This window comes from Canis lupus, chromosome 8, assembly GCF_048164855.1.
Source record: "Canis lupus baileyi chromosome 8, mCanLup2.hap1, whole genome shotgun sequence".
Taxonomy (NCBI): domain Eukaryota; kingdom Metazoa; phylum Chordata; class Mammalia; order Carnivora; family Canidae; genus Canis; species Canis lupus.
The window spans coordinates 71,926,598-71,943,171 of NC_132845.1; the positions used below are offsets into that span (position 1 = coordinate 71,926,598).

The 16,574-nt window shown below is 48.1% G+C and overlaps 1 protein-coding gene and 1 pseudogene across 14 annotated transcripts in view; one reads left to right on the forward strand and one right to left on the reverse strand.

Annotated features, from left to right (window-relative positions):
* Positions 1–782: 782 nt before the first annotated feature.
* Positions 783–2,327, reverse strand: LOC140639100 (dolichyl-diphosphooligosaccharide--protein glycosyltransferase subunit TMEM258 pseudogene; annotated as a pseudogene).
* A 2,819-nt stretch (positions 2,328–5,146) lies between these two features.
* The window catches only part of LOC140639095 (general transcription factor II-I), a 113,235-nt gene continuing 101,807 nt past the window's right edge, over positions 5,147–16,574 (forward strand). For 7 of the 14 annotated variants that reach the window (XM_072837510.1, XM_072837513.1, XM_072837518.1 and 4 more), the window contains exon 1: positions 5,147–5,524. The gene's annotated coding sequence lies outside the window, so the exon portion shown is untranslated. The remainder of the gene's footprint in view (positions 5,525–16,574) is intronic. The other 7 variants (XM_072837512.1, XM_072837514.1, XM_072837521.1 and 4 more) reach the window with 1 other exon arrangement.

The window sequence follows — 16,574 nt, forward strand, 5'->3', positions numbered from 1 at the left end:
TGGGCCAAAGGCAGATGCTCAACCGCTGAGCCACCCAGGTGTCCCAAGGTGTACAAATCCTAATTGAGAACACGGATGTGAGAGATCAAACTGCTACCTTACAAATGATATATGTTTTATGGCCCATTCTCTCAATATACTGTGCTTATGTCTACTGTAAAGGAAAACTAAGAAACTGGACCCAGAAGATATTGGGCCTGCATTAAGTGCCATTATGGGAAAAAATACCTCTGTTTAGTTTCCATCAAAAGCCTGGATGTGTTCCTGAAACTAATGTAAATTGTGTGTCAACTATATTTCAATAGGGACGCCTGGGTGGCTCAGTGGTTGAATGTCTGCCTTCGGCTCAGGGTGTGATCTTGGGGTCCTGGATCGAGTTCCACATCCTGCTTCTCCCTCTGGCTATGTCTCTGCCTCTCTCTCTCTGTGTCTCTCATGAACAAATAAAATCTTTAAAAACAAAACAAAAAACTATACTTCAATAAAAATAAAATAAAATAAAATATTAAGAAAAGAAAGACTGGGGCACCTGGCTGGCTCAGTCTGTGGAGAATGGGACTTCTGATCTCAGGGTTGTAAATTCTAGCCCAACGTTGGGTGTAGAGATTACTTTAAAAAAAATAAAAATCGGGATCCCTGGGTGGCGCAGCGGTTTAGCGCCTGCCTTTGGCCCAGGGCACGATCCTGGAGACCCAGGATCGAATCCCACGTCGGGCTCCCTGCATGGAGCCTGCTTCTCCCTCTGCCTGTGTCTCTGCCTCTCTCTCTCTCTCTCTGTGTGACTATCATAAATAAATAAAAATTAAAAAAAAAATAAAAATCTTAAAAAAAAGTTAGACAAGGGATGCCTGGGTGGCTCAGCCGTTGAGCACCTGCCTTCGGCCCAGGCTGTGGTCCTGGAGTCCTGGAATTGAGTCCCACATTGGGCTCCCGGCATGGAGCCTGCCTCTCTCTCTGTGTGTCTCATGAGTAAATACAATAAAATCTTTTTTTTTTTAAGACTTTATTTATTCATAGAGACAGACAGAGAGAGAGAGAGAGAGAGAGAGAGAGGCAGAGACACAGGCAGAGGGAGAAACAGGCTCCATGCAGGGAGCCCGATGTGGGACTCGATCCTGGGTCTCCAGGATCACACCCCAGGCTGCAGGCGGCGCCAAACCGCTGTGCCACGGGGGGCTGCCCAATACAATAAAATCTTCAAAAAAAGTTAGACTGGATGTGCTGTGAGAAACGGGTATGTCAAGAAAATCTCAACTTTCGCTTAGAATTATGGTTTTGGGCAACTTAAAATACATGACAGAGTCACAGAAAGTTTAAATTATTCAGTTTGGATTCAAAAGAGCACTAAATGATCTCTCAACAATGGTAACCTTGACCAAGTGATGTCAGTACAGTTCTGTCTACATGGGTGGTTGGGTGGTAGGGTTCTCTAACCAGGGTGGGTCCATGAATAAATGGTCCCATGATAATGGAGAAGAAAGATTCCTGATATGAAGAATTAACTCCAGGAGAACATGATTAGTTTTCGAGACTGTTGAAGACATTTGATCATTACCATATCATTGTTTTTTTTGTTTTTTTTTGATGGTCACACATCTCCCTTTATTGGGAGCAGCAGGTGGGACACTTCCAGCAATAGTAAAAATATTAATTTACAAAAGCAGAAGTTCAGTGAAGCCACCTGGTTGGAACCCTTGGGAGCTCATACGTAGATGCCAACCCAGAGCAGCAGGAAGAGGACTCCAAAACCCATGAAGAGTGAGGCCACCAAGGAGATGAGGAGCTCTTTGTAGATATTCCGAGTGTACTTGGTGGAGGTGACCTCATAAATGAAGAACCAGGCGGTAAAGAACATGCCAATTGCCAATAGCACCATGGTCAGATGGGGGAAGAAGGCAAGGTTCACTGGGCTGGTGTATCTGCTCATGGCCTCGAGCTCCATTTCGCCAGGTGGCGAAAACAGGGTCATCCACTGCTCTGCCACCGGTCACTCAGTATTTAAAAGCAATTTAGCAGGGGTGCCTGGGTGGTTCCATGAGTTAAGCCTCTGCCTTTGGCTCAGGTCATGATTCCAGGGTCTTGGGATTGAGTCCCACATCCTGCTCATTGGGGAGTCTGCTTCTCCCTTTGCACCCCCTCCCCCCATTCATGTACTTGCTCATGCCTTCTCCCACAATAATAAATAAATTTTTTTTTTTTTTTTAAAGCAAGCTACAAATCTGCAAACCCGGTCTATGTGAAGATGCATTCACACCAGTTGGTCTAGATCCATCTCTTGACTGGCCAAGGCCCATTAGACTTGGCTTTTTTTTTTTTTTTTTTTAAGATTTTATTTATTTATTTATGAGAGACCCAGAGAGAGAGGCAGAGATAGAGGCAGAGGAAGGAGAAGCAAGCTCCATGCAAGGAGCCCGATGTGGGACTTGATCCCAGGACTCTGGGATCATGTCCTGATCCAAAGGTAGACACTTAACCACTGAGCCACCCAGTTGTCCCTAGACTTGGCTTTTGTTTCCCAAGTATACAGTAGAATGGTGTCATGCTACATGGACACTCATCTGCAGGACTGCATTCTGTAGGTTAAACATTAAAAGAGAAATATTTGAAATAATTCAAGATAAATAACATACAATATTTGGCTGCCTATTGGACCCTGTGCATTTTGGTCTTCAGGTGAGCATGATCCGAGAGCTGCAGACCATCCGTCTTAGCATACACATTTCGTTATGCTGAATGTGATTCTGACCACAACGGTGAGCTGGGTGCGATTTAACAAAGGATTCCACCCCTAAACACAAATCATTTGTTCGTTTTTTTTTTTTCCCCATCTGTTGCTCAACCCCAAATCCAGCAATTTGATCCTATGTTGGAAAAACAACACACCCTGCTGAGATGATATTCAGAGTGTCTCCTCACTTAGGGTCTCCATTAACAGAGCACCTATCAATGAGGAGAGGTAGGAATTGGCTAGCACAAGGCAGTAACTGTACCAGTAGCTGCTAAGGTGATGAGTCAGGCCTTAGGGAAGACTGTAAAAGCATGCTGTGTGACTATAAGACATCAATTTGAGGGTTACAGCCCCCAACGGCAGTATGCAAAAAAAGAAAAGAAGAGAAAAAAACTTTGAACCACACACCATTCCAGACACTGTTCATTGTTCCAAAAGAGCCAGCTTTCTGTAGGGAGGCAATTCCAAGCCTCCAAGCTAAAGCTTGAGGGGCCTCTTTGGGACTTAATAGTTTCAAGGAATTGCTTCCACCTCACAGAAGTTGGGAGTTTTTCATGAAGCAGCAGCAAAATTCCACACCAAAGTGTTACATTCATAGAAGCCAGGGGCGAACAAGTTTTTAATGATGACAAGTGACTCCTGACTAAATGAGTTTCTGCCTTGCCAGCCCACTTTGGGACTCTCTCCAAACGCTCCTCCATGACACCAGTTCACGGTGCGAAGCCTGCCCTGGCGGCCCTCAAGCTGCCAGCGTCCTCCAGAAGCCACCCAGGCCTCCAGCCCTTCCCTAAAACATCCTCCCCGAGCCCCACAGCAGCTGTGTTTGCCCCTGCAAGCCTGGCTGCTCCTGTTAGCTCGATTGCAGACTTCCCGAGAAAGTTAACGCTTGTTCTCTAAATAGCTGTCAGTAGTACTCGCTACTGGGACTACGGAGTTTAATTAAATATGCCAATATGGTAATGAAATACGAGTGCAAAAAAGAAACACTGTTCTTGTTTGAAAACGGAATGGAACGCTTTGGAGAGAGGCTCGACAAAGGAGAGTCCCGATCGAGCCCGGCGGGGACAGAAATGCCTGTGGGAGGCGAGGGGGAAACCGTAGAGACGTGCCCATCTTCTGCAAATCGCGCGGCTCCCGCAGGGACCGCGAAAGCCTCCGTCTGTTTTAAAGAATCCCGACGTGGGAATTCTAGGGGAGGCTTTCCGGGTGCGGTCGACGCGGGAGGAGACGGGGGAACGCCGATCTGCGGGCACCGAGATTCAAAGGGAAGGTCTTGGACCGACATCAAAAAGACTGGCTGCTCGGAAAGTTTTCTTTCCAGCGACAAAGGCTGGAAAAAAGCGCCGTGGTCGCCACCTACCGAGGGGGAGGGGAGAAGGGGTGGGGGCGGGGGTGGGGGTGGGGAGGAGGGCGGCCGGCGGGGCCCCCCCATCGCCGCCGGGGGGAAGAATCGTGAAACCCTTCGGTCCAGTGCTCCGCAGAACCGCCCTCGACCTCGGGGCTCGAGTTCTGTAAACTTTTGAGCGTCGCTTAGGTGAAGAGCAGTGTCTCAGCGTTTTCGACATTCGAGAGCTCAAGTTGGAAAGCGAAAAAGCACAATCGGGAGGCGGGAGGCGGGGTGCGGGGTGCGGGGTGCGGGGGAGAGGTTTCGGTCCAGTTTCTCCGCGGTCGACAGAACAAAACCCAGCGGGCTACAGGGCAGGTTTTCTGCTCCCTCCGCGGCTTTCTCTCAACTTTGCCTCTAAACGTGGAGCGAGGGAGCGAGGGGAAAGTCTGGGCTGTGTGGGTGGGGGGGGGGGGGTGGGGGTGGTAAATAAAAACAGGAGCCCCCCGCCCCCTGCCCCGGCGCAGGTTGGGGCTCCGGTCTCCTCCGGCCGCCTCGGAGGCAAGCTTGCAAAACTAACAGAGGAGCTCTTTGTGTCCGGGAAGGTGGTGCAGGGCGGAGGAAGTCCCTCGGCGGAGCACAGGGACCGGCGGGCCGGCCTGGGGCTCCCGGGCCTCTGCCATGTTCCGGCCTCGCCATCGGCAGGGAATGTCGGACGCACGAGTGAGTGCGAGCCCCGGACGGTGGCTCGGGCCCGCGGCACCGCGGCGCTGAGCAGGCGGGGGCCGCCCCCGGCCTAGGCCGGCGCCCCGCGCCCCGGCTCCCCTCCCCCACCCGGGCGGCCGCGCAGGCCCCAGGTGCAGCCATGTTCTTGCTCCCACCACCCGCGCCTCCATTGACAGTCCTTGCCGGAGAGGGCCGGGCGCCGCGCTCGCCGCGTCCTCGGGCTCGGGGCTCGCCGGCGCGGGGCTTCCTGGGAGTCGTAGTCCGCCGCCCCCGCCGTCGCGTTGGTGGGGACGAACCACAAAACTACAACTCCCGCTGGGCGGCGCTGCGGGTGCGCACGCGCAGCGCGCCTTCGAGGAACAAAAAAAAAAAAAAAAAAAAAGAGGAGGAGGAGGAGGGTGAGAGAGAAGCTCGGAGAGCAGAGAAAAGGGGCCACCGATCGCCCCCCCGCTTCCCCGCACGCGCTCTCTAGCTGAGGCCGCCCGCCTGCCGCGGTGATCCCGGCCTCTCCCTCGGTCCCCCGTGATCGGATCTAGGCGCTGACCCAGGCCCTGCCGGGGCGGCCATGCGGCGGTGACAGGAGCTCGGCCAAGACGCCCGGGCCCCTCGCCCTCTCACCTCCTGCCCGCTCGCCCGCTCGCCCCAGCCCGGAGCTGCTCCGCCGCGGCCGCAGCTCTTGCTCGGCCCACACGCGCTTCCTTTCGGCTCCCCCAGCCCCGGCGCTGCCTGGAGGCGGCTGCACTCGGGTGAGTCCCCGTCGCCTCCCCCGCGCCCCCCGCCCCGGTTGCCATCGCGAGCGGGGCCCTTCTTTGAGACGCGCCCCCCCGGGGCCCGCGCGGACTGGGGCCGGGGTACCCGGGCCGCCGTGTTGGGGGTGGGGCGGGAGGAGACGCGGTCGCGGGGGACGACAGTTGCACGCGCGCGCCTGGGAGCGCGGGGGGAGGGGCGCGCGCGCCGGCGCTGCGTGGGGGGGCTCACGCGTGAGTCCCGCGCGCGAGCGAGCCTGCGGGCTGCGCATGCCCGGCCGCTGATTGGCCGGCTCGGGCGGTGCGGGTGCGCGCGCGGTGCCAGGCCCGAGCCGTGGGGTCGCGCTCGGCCTGGTGTCTCCGGGGCTCGTGCGCCCGGGCAGCAGACGCGCGCGATTGGCCGGCGGGCGGCGGGGGCGGCGCCGCCGCGCTGCCTGGTAACTGCGGCCCGCGGGCCGGCGGGCCCCGGAGCGCCGCCCGCCCCGCCCCGCCCCGCCCCGCCCCCGCCCCTCCCCGCCCCTGCCCGCGCCCAGGTGGAGCCCGGAGTGGGCTTTGTCCCGGCCCGGCCGGCGCGCCGGCCCCGCGGGGCCTGTTCTTTGGGGGAAATAAACACAATGACCGGAAGGAAAACCTCGGCCTTCGGGCCACGGAAAGCCGTCTGGATCCCGCAGGCGCCCGGACGGGGTTTCGCGGAGGGACGAAGGGGAAAAACTGTCCTTTCCCCCCTCCCTGTGCTGCCTCCACTTTCTCCAAGTTTTGCCTTTGAATAAAGGAAGTTCTTTTTTCCCTTCTTCTTCTTCTTCTTCCCCTGTCCAATGTGGCGTTGCGGTAGCCGGCGGCCGAGAGCGTTCCGGCGTCGAGTTGGGTTGGAGCAGGCCCACTCCTGCGGCTGCGGGGCTCCGGGCACGCTTCCCCCTTCTCTGCGGCTTGAGGGGCCGGAGGGCAGCAGAGCCGTCTCTGGGGCGTTCCGGAAGCAGAAGGGGAAGTTAGTTTGCAAATGAGGGTGCCCCGGAGTGCGGGGAGGAGGCTGAGCCCGCGCCCGCGCCCGCGCCCGCGCCCCAGGCCCGCGGCCGGGGAGGACAGACACCTCCTCCCTCCTGCCCCGTCGCTGTCTCTGTCTCGTCAGTCGTTCAGCCGCAGAGCCGGGCTGCCGGGCGCGGTGCTCTTGCCTCCTCCTTGGGACCTTGACTTTTTCTTATGTTCGGGCTTTGGAACTCTGGTCTTGCTCCCGTGCCGTCGCTGAAGGCCGTCTCTTGCATTGTTTGGTGGGAATTGGTCGTTTCTTTTTTCTTTCTCTTAAAGATTTTATTTACCCACGAGACGCGGAGAGAGGCAGAGGGAGAAGCAGGCCTCCTTGGGGGAGCGGGTGCTGGACTCCATCCCGGGACTTGACCCCGGGGCTCCGGAACCGGGTCCTGAGCGCGGGGCGGACGAGCCCAGCGGCCCCGCGGCGTCCGAATCAGCTGGTGCGGCCCTTCCAGGAGCGGGTCTGGGTTTCCCGAGGGGAGTGTTGTGCGTCGTGCACTCTTGTCCGCCCCGTCCGTGGGCAGGAGGGGCAGGGGTTAAGCTTTTTCCGCCTTTGTCTCCCCTCCCGGCGGACAGACCCGCGAAGGGCCTTGCACCGAGCCTAACATTTGGATGTTTCCTAAGCGCCGGGCATCCCTCTTCAGCACTAACGTGTTTTCTTATTCAGTCTTGAAAACAACCCCGCAATTCCCTTGTGTAGACGAGGAACAAGTCTAGAGAAGCTGAGTAGTGTATTCTTGATTACTCAGCAAGTCAACCTTGACTGCAAGGTTGGAGCCTGGGCAGTCCGACTCTTAACCCCTCAGCCTGTGGCTCTCAGACTCCGGAGCGTCAGCAACCCCCGGAGGGCTTGTTCAGACACCGTCGCCCCGCCCCACCCCAGAACCCCAGACTTCGGATTCGGCAGGTCTGGGGGGGGGGCCCATTATTTGCATTTCTAACTAGTTGGAGCGGGCTGTTGTTCCGCCGCTCGGAGGATGGCTCTCGGAGAGCCATTCAGCGCGGTGCAAAATTAAGCTGTGAGTGTAGGGAATTTATTCTAGATTTTCTTTAAAGCTTTTCGTTACTTTAAAACCTGAACTTAACCAAAAATAATTCGGACTGCTTATCGTAGATTGTGTGGAAAGCTGATTGAGAGTTAAAAATTTTTGTTAGCCATGATTACGAAATTAAAAGTTTAAGAAGTCTCAGGTTTTAAAAGAGCCACGGATTTAAGTACAGGATAAAATTAGAAACCTAATCTTGCCTTTTTTTTTTTTTTTCAGTCTCAATCATTTTTTAATTCATTTATGGCACTGGCATTATGGCAATCTCCTCCTAGAGATGACTGAGGCATCTCATCCCCACCAGTCTTGTCTGGGAACCCGGAGTGCTGATAGGGCCTCAGCTTGATGCTGAAATGAGGGAGCTGGTGGTCACTTGAAGGCCCAGATTCCACCCCCTCACTCCTTCCAAGCCCCAGGCACTTCCAGTGATTTGGTTTACTTTTTTTCTTTTTCTTTTTTTTTAAAGTAGACTCCGGGCCTGAACTCAGGACCCTGAGATCAGAAGTTGCATGCTGCACCGAATGAGCAGCCAGGAGCCTTTGATTTGGTTTACTTTTAAGAACGGCTACAGGGACACCTGAGTGGCTCAGCAATTAAGCATCTGCTTTTGGCCCAGGGCATGATCCTGGAGTCCCGGGATCCAGTCCCCAGTCCCCCGGCAGGCTTCCCTCATGGAGCCTGCTTCTCCCTCTGCCTAGATCTCTGCCTTTCTCTCTCTCCCTGTGTCTCTCACGAATAAATAAACTAAAAAAAAAAAAAAAAAAAAAAAGAATAAGAATAAGAATGGTTACAAAGACTACCCTTAAAATGTAGGTTTCTGAGGTTCTTTTTCTTGGGGTACAAGTCTTGAGATAGGTTTCTTATTTATTATAATAGATTTTCTCCTGGAGAAAGTAACTCAAATTAGGTAGGAGGAATGGGGTTGGTTTACCATTATGTTCTGTCATTTTTGATTATCCATAGATGGATTGTGTGTTCCAAAACAAAATATGAAAGACAAGTGCCCTTCTCCAGATTGTCATGAAAGGAGCTGTGAATAAGACACAGAAATTACTCAACACTTAACCTTCCCGTTAGTATTGGTAGCTAGCTTATTCATTGCATTCCACCTGATTCAGTTCTGCCAGGGTTTCTTTCTTTGTTGAAAACTTGAGTTTTGGGCAGCCCCGGTGGCTCAGCAGTTTAGCGCTGCCTTCGACCCAGGGCCTGATCCTGGAGACTTGGTATCGAGTCCCACGTCAGGCTTCCTGCATGGAGCCTGTTCTCACTTTGCCTGTTTCTCTGCCTCTCCTCTCTCTCTGTATGTCTCTCATGAATAAATAAATAAATTCTTTAAAAAAAAAAAAAACTTGAGTTTTTGGGGCACCTGGGTAGCTCAGTGGTTGAGCGTCTGCCTTTGGTTAAGGTTGTGATCCCAGGGTCCTGGAAATGAGCCCCACATTGGGCTCCCTGCAGGGAGCTTGCTTCTCCTTCTGCCTATGTGTTTGCCTCTCTCATGAATAAAATAAAATCTTAAAAAATAAAAAGATGATGGGCAGCCCGGGTGGCTCAGTGCTTTAGCGCCGCCTTTAGCCCAGGGCCTGATCCTGGAGACCCGGGATCGAGTCCCATGTGGGCTCCCTGTATGGAGCCTGCTTCTCCCTCTGCCCGTGTCTCTGCTTCTCTCTCTCTCTCTCTCTCTCTCTCTGTGTGTGTATCTCATGAATTAAAAAAAAAAAAATCTTAAAAAAGATGAGATTTTGGGGGGCTTCTGGGTGGCATTGTTGGTTAAATGCCTGCCTTTGACTCAGGTCTTGATCACAGCATTTTGAGATTGAACCTTACATGGGGCTCCCTGCTCAGTGGGGGGGTCTGCTTCTCCCTCTCCCTCTGCCCTTCCCCTTGCTCTCTCTCTTTCAAATGAATAAAAAAAAATAAAAATAAATAAAAAATAAAACATGAGTTTTAAAAAAATATTTCAATTCACTTCATAACTGCTGTGGTGTAATTCATGAGATTGTTTTGACCACTGGCTTAAACAGATGCTGATCAAGTGATTTTTATGTATGTCTAAGGGAAAAAACTTTCTCCAAGAGTTGAGAAGTAAGACTCTGAGAACAGTATTTATTTCACTTTGTAGAAATATGTTAGAGGCAATTAACCTAAAAGGTAATTGCCAAAAATTTTATCAGTATCTACTAATGATCACTGGTAGTATTTTCTTCAAATTGTATACATTCATTTGAGTGAAGCTTATTCATTGTTGCTAAGTGAAAGTTAGAAATGCAGTTGATCCATTGGTTATAATTGCGGAGTTGAGATTCCTTGTAATGAGGGCAGTTAAAATAGCAACATAGCAACATGCAGAACGTTCAGTTGGTGAGAGTGTTGTCTGAGACCCTCTGCCTGGGGAATAGAATTGAGAATTAGTATTTAAAGGATGTATGTGCAGTGGAAAAATGATGTGGATAAATCACTGCAAGCCCTGAAGGTAATATCTTGATACTCATTTTCCATTCTTTTGTCCCTTACCATTCTCTTCTCTCTTGCCTGTGCTTTGTTCAAACTCTCACCACTGCAGTTTTCCTGTTTTTGTTTTCTTTTTTTCTCATTGTTTCTGCAGTCCTTGTCATCCTACCCTGGCTTGTTTTTGTTTTCTTTCTGGCACTTATTCCTCTGCTTTTTCCACTTTGGCCTAGCAGGAAAGTAAGAGAAAGTTCAAGATAACCAGGGATTTTCAGAATTGATGGGAGAATTGACTCATTGTTCCTTGGTGATAACTTGATTGCAAACTATAGAGGACTTTGGGGGGCATGAGGGTGGCCCAGTTCGTTGAGCATCTGTCTCTTGGTTCTGGCTCAGGTCAGGGTCCTGGAGATGAAGCCCACTTGGGGCTCAGCATGGAGTCAGCTTGCAGATTCTCTCTCCCCCATCCCCTCTGCTCCCCCTCCCCCCAGTTTGTGCTCTCTCAAATAAAATCTTAAAACCCTAAGAAAACGATAGAAGATTTTTTTTTTTTAAGATTTTATTTATTTTTTCATGAGACACACACATACATACAGAGAGGCAAAGACACAGGCAGAGGGAGAAGCAGGCTCCACGCAAGGAGCCCGATGTGGGAATCGATCCTGGGACTGCAGGATCACGCCCTGGGCGGAAGGCAGGTGCTCAACTGCTGAGCCACCCAGGCGTCCCACAATAGAAGATTTTTAAAGAATTAGTTTATTTTTTTTTTTAATTTTTTAAAAATTTTTATTTATTTATGATAGTCACAGAGAGAGAGAGAGAGGCAGAGACATAGGCAGAGGGAGAAGCAGGCTCCATGCACCGGGAGCCCGACGTGGGATTCGATCCCGGGTCTCCAGAATCGCGCCCTGGGCCAAAGGCAGGAGCTAAACTGCTGCGCCACCCAGGGATCCCGAATTAGTTTATTTTTAAAAAAAGATTTTATTTATTCATGAGACACAGAGAGGCTGAGACATAGGCAGAGGGGAGTAGGCTCCCTGAGGGGAGCCCCATGCAGCCTTGATCCTGGGTGATCCTGGGACCCTGAGATCATGCCCTGAGCAGATACTCAACTGCTGAGCCACCCAGGCATCCCAAAAATTAGTTTATTTAAAACGTAACGTAAGAGGCAAAATGAATTTATAATTGCGAGAGACAAATATGGCTTAGTGTGGCACTAACAAACACAGGTTCTGAAATCAGACTGCCTGGATTCAGAATCCTGGCTTGTGTTAGTTCTGGTTGTTACCTTGAGTAATTCACTTCACCTCTTTGTGCCTCATTTTCCCTATTTTAAAAAATAGGAATGATGATGAGAGAACCTGTTTCTCTTGTAGGTTGTTGTGAAGGTTGAATGAGTGAAAGTGCTTGGGATGGTATCTAGCAAACAATGAGCATTCAATAAATATTAGCCATAAAAACACTGTGTTGGATACTTTTGAAAAATTGAATTTTCTAAGGAAATAAAAATGTCCCAGTAATACTGGCTACAAGGTTAATCTCCCCGAACTGAAGAGTATAAACTCTGGAAAGTCAAGGACTCCTTGGGATTTTTTTTCCCTTGTGACTGTTGAAATTGTTTCTTGTAGAAGGGCAAAGGAAATAAGGTGTGTCGTCCCCCCTCCCGCCCTTAAAGTGCTTGTATAGGGGGCAGCCCCGGTGGCGCAGCGGTTTAGCGCCGCCTGCAGCCTGGGGCGTGATCCTGGAGACCCTGGATCGAGTCCCTCGTCAGGCTCTCTGTATGATGCCTGCTTCTACCTGTGCCTGTGTCTCTGCCTCTCTTTCTCTCTGTCTCAATAAATAAATAAAATCTTAAAAAAAAAAGTTCTTGTATCGGATTACATTATAGTATAATTCTACAAATAGAATAGTGAAGAGTTTGGTTTTATTTAGGGTATCTGCTTCAAACGAGCCTAGAATCTATAAATTTGCAGGGACGCCTGGGTGGCTCAGTGGTTAAACGTCTGTCTTCCGCTCGGGTCCTAATCCCAAGGCCCTGGGATCAAGTCACGCATCGGGCTCCCTGCATGGAGCCTGCTTCTCCCTCTGCCTGTGTCTCTGCCTCTCTGTGTGTCTCTCATGAATAAATAAATAAGGTCTTAAAAAAAAAGTTTAAAAAAAATCTGTAAATTTGTGTAATGGAGATGAAACATGTCTACCTCTGAATAGTGGATTTATAATTGAAAATTTCTGGGGATTCCTGGGTGGCTCAAGCGGTTTAGAGCCTGCCTTCCGCCCAGGGTGTGATCCTGGAGTCCTGGGATCGCGTCCCATGTCGGGCTTCCTGTATGGAGCCTGCTTCTCCCTCTGCCTGTGTCTCTGCCTCTCTCTGTGTGTCTCTCATAAATAAATAAAATCTTTAAAAAAAAAAAAAAAAGAAAGAAGGAAAAATAGCCTTCTGGAACTGCTTACTCAACACATAGATTCACTGCACCTATTTTCTCTCTTCACCCCTCACAGGTTTTGAAGTGACCTCTTTCTCTACTGGTGGTGTTGATGTGTTTGAGATAGAAACTAGTAAAGGAGTTGAAAGATAGTCATAATTTCCTGGCTTTTACAGGGCAATTAAAGGAGGTAAGAAAAGCTTGGCTATCTTATTGTGGCCAGCCACCAAACACTTCAGTTACATTATTTCATCGATATTTTGACAAAGAAGGATGGCAAGCATGTATTATGCCCACTCGATAAGTGAGGAAGTAGAAATTGACCTGGGTTCTGGAATGAGTGTGAAAATTGGCTGAACAGTTATCAGGAGATCCGTTAGCTTCACTTCTCCCTCCTGTTCGTTCGTTCGTTTGTTCTTTCTGCCACTTTAACCTTTTTTTTTTTAAGATTTTATTTATTTATTTATTTATTTGTGTGTGTGTATGTGTGTGTGTGAGAGAGAGAGAGAGAGAGAGAACGCATGTGCTCACAAGGAAGGGTAAGGGGCAGAAGGAGAGGGAGAAGCAGACTCCCTGCTGGATCCTGGGCTTGATCTTGGGACCCCTGGGATCATTACCTAAGCTGAAGGCAGATGCTTAACCAACTGAGCTGAGCCACCCAGGCACTTGTCACTTTAAACATTTTTAGGCTTTTCTTTTTAAGCATTTTTAAAAAATTTAATGGCATTAAGTACATTCAAAATGTTGTATAGTCATCACCATTTCTAAAATCTTTCTTATCACCCCAAATAGAAACTCTGTACCCAGTAAGCAATAACTCATCATTTCTCTTTTCCCCCAGTCTCTGGTAACTCTAATACACTCTATGCCTTTATGAATTTGCCTGTTTTATTCTGTTTATCCATCTATCTATCATTTTTAAGTAGGCTCATTGCCCAACGTGGGGCTTGAACTCACCAGCCCAAGGTGAGGGTCACTTTACTGACTCAGCCAGCCAGGTGCCCCTTGCCTATTTTAGATATCTCTTTTAAATGGAATCATACAGTGCTTGTCATTTCACGTCTGGTTTATTTCACTTAGCATTTTGATTTCAAGGCTCTATGTTGTGGCTGTGTCAAAACTTCATTTCTCTTTATGGCTGAATAATGTTCCATTATATAATTACCACATTTTATTTGTACTTTCATCTGTTGATGGACATTCAGATGCTTTCTGCCTTTTGGCTATTATGGATATGCAGCTATGGACATTGGTTCACCAGTGTATTTTGAAGCCTATTTTCAGATCTTTTGTGTATATACTTGAGTGGAATCGCTGGGTCATTGTTTTTCTTTTTAATGCTTTTTTTGGAGAAGAATTTGGATGGATCTGAATAAATCTCCCAATAGTGTGTAGAAAACCCATATAAAATGCATTTGTCCCCTTTGTAAAGAATAGATTTGTGGGGACACCTGGGTGGCTCCGCGGTTGAATGTCTGTCTGCCTTCGGCTTAGGGTGTGATCCTGGGACCTGGCTTGGAGTCCCCCATCCGGGCTCCCTGACATCAGGCTCCCTTCCGGGAGCCTGCTTCTCCCTCTGCCTCTCTGCCTCTGCCTCTTTCTGTGTCTCTCATGAATAGATAAATAAATCTTAAAAAAAAAAAAAAAAGGTAAATTAGTGTCTGCCATTTCCACCACGAACACCTCTTTTTTTCAAGTGGTTCCTCATAGGGTTAAAAAAAAAAAAATGTTGTGATAAAATATACATGCCACAGGGCAGCCCCCAGTGGTTTAGCGGTTTAGCGCCGCCTTCAGCCCAGGGCGTGATCCTGGAGACTCAGGATTGTCGGGCTTCCCGCATGGAGCCTGCTTCTTCCTCTGCCTGTGTCTCTGTCTCTCTCTGTCTCTCTGTCTCTCATGAATACATCAATAAAATCTTAAAAAAAAAATACATGCCACAGAACTTGACCATTTTTCATTTATATTGTTTACTTATTTTTAGTATATTGTTAATTACTATAACAGCTACATGATATTTACAATAAAGATATGACAAAAAATAATATTAGTAATCCTTTTAGCCATTTTTAAATTATAAAAAAAATTTTTTAAGTAGGCCCCATGCTCAACGTGGGTCTCAAACTCATGACCTGGAGATCAAGAGTCATGTGCTGGCCAGATGCCCTATTTTCACCATTTTTTTTTTTAATTATGTAGAAGCTAAATTTAATTTTTTTTTTTTAAGATTTTATTTATTCATAGAGACACACACAGAGAGAGGCAGAGACACAGGCAGAGGGAGAAGCAGGTTCCCTGTGGGGGGCCTGATATGGGACTACAACCTGGAAATCTGGGATCATATCCTAAGCCAAAGGCAGACGCTCAACCGCGGAGCCACCCAGGTATCCCGAGATTTTATTTATTTATTCATGAGACACAGAGAGAGGCAGAGACACAGGCAGAGGGAGACGCAGGCTGTTTATTCATGAGAGACACAGAGAGAAGCAGAGACACAGGCAGAGGGAGAAGCAGGCTCCATGCAGGGAGCCAGATGCGGGACTTGATCCTGGGACTCCAGGATCATGCCCTGGGCTGAAGGCAGGTGCTCAACTGCTGAGCCACCCAGGCATCCCTCAAATAAAATCTAAAAAAAAAAAAGTATTTTAATGAAATTTTAAATGGTTAATTTACTGAATGTTTATGTGAAACACTGGCAGGGACTTAACTTAGATTTTGATAACTTTGTGAGCTAAGTATGCATATTATTGTCATTTTCCAGAATAGTAAGTTTCGGGTTTGAGATTTCCAAGGTCAGTCTTATCTAATACTTGAGATAGAATTTGAATTCAGAACTTTGGTCTGATTGCAGAATTGGCATTCATGGTAGCTTTGCTCTGTTGCCTGCCATCTATGAACAGTGCATTAAGAAAAAATAAAGATGGGACTTTGTAGATCATAGTTACTTGATTTCCATTTCTTCTCCTAATTCATACAAAATTAGAAAAAGAACAAGTAATCCAGCTTTTCCAGTACTAAATAATTTTTAAATTTGTAATAAGGTCAAAGGGATACTTTCTTGGTGTATTGGCAGAGCAAGCTGCTGCTTTTTAAAGATCTGAACTATCTATTTATTTATTTATTTTAAAGCTTTTATTTGTTTATTCATGAGAGACACAGAGAGAGAGGCCGAGACACAGGCAGAGGGAGAAGTAGGCTCCTTGCAGGGAGCCCGATGTGGCACTCCATCCTGGACCCTGGATCATGCCCTGTGCCAAAGGCCGACAACACTCAGCCACTGAGCCACCCAGGCATCCCTGGACTATCAATTTATTTATTTAAAAAATGAAAAAAAAATTTTTTTTGACTATCAATTTAAAAGGATAATTTATACATTTGCATTTTCTTTTAAACTGTAGTGCCAAGTAAAGTTGCCAATCTTCCTGAATAGCTGATAAGGGTTTCGTTTTGTTTTGTTTTTCGTTTGTTTTTCAAGGACATTTGTTTTGGCTACATGTGAGGCTCAGGACTGAACTTAAGATCCATCAATTGGGCAGACCTTCTTGAGCAAAGGTTCATTTTAGGGATTTCTAATTTTATTTCTTTTTTTTAATTTTAATTTAATTTTTATTTTTTTAAGATTTTATTTATTTATTCATGAGAGCCTGACATGGGACTCAATCCCGGGACTCCAGGATCACGCTCTGGGCCGAAGGCAGGCACTAAACCCCTGAGCCACCTAGGGATCCCCAGACTTCTAATTTTATTTCTAAGTATTTGCCATTAGATATAATTTCTAAAGATTAATGAAAGTTAAGTGAACTAAAATGGGCTCTTTGGCTTTGTCTGATGAAGTTATATATGTTAGATATATGTTACTATACTAATATAAATTGTGATACTTTAGTGATACTTTATATTCTATTATGAAGTGTTTGTGAAATGAAACCACTGAATGAAGCACTAACCTAATTTTCTTCCCTTTGGAAAATTAATCCTGTGGAGATTGGCTCTTACAAACGTGAATTAAAATATCTGTCTGTGATAATAGGCAAGTAATAATTAAATTCTGGGAGTTACAGGTCCAAGTGTAGTGTCTGGTGAACTGATCTTATCTGAGATGTTATGTCCAAT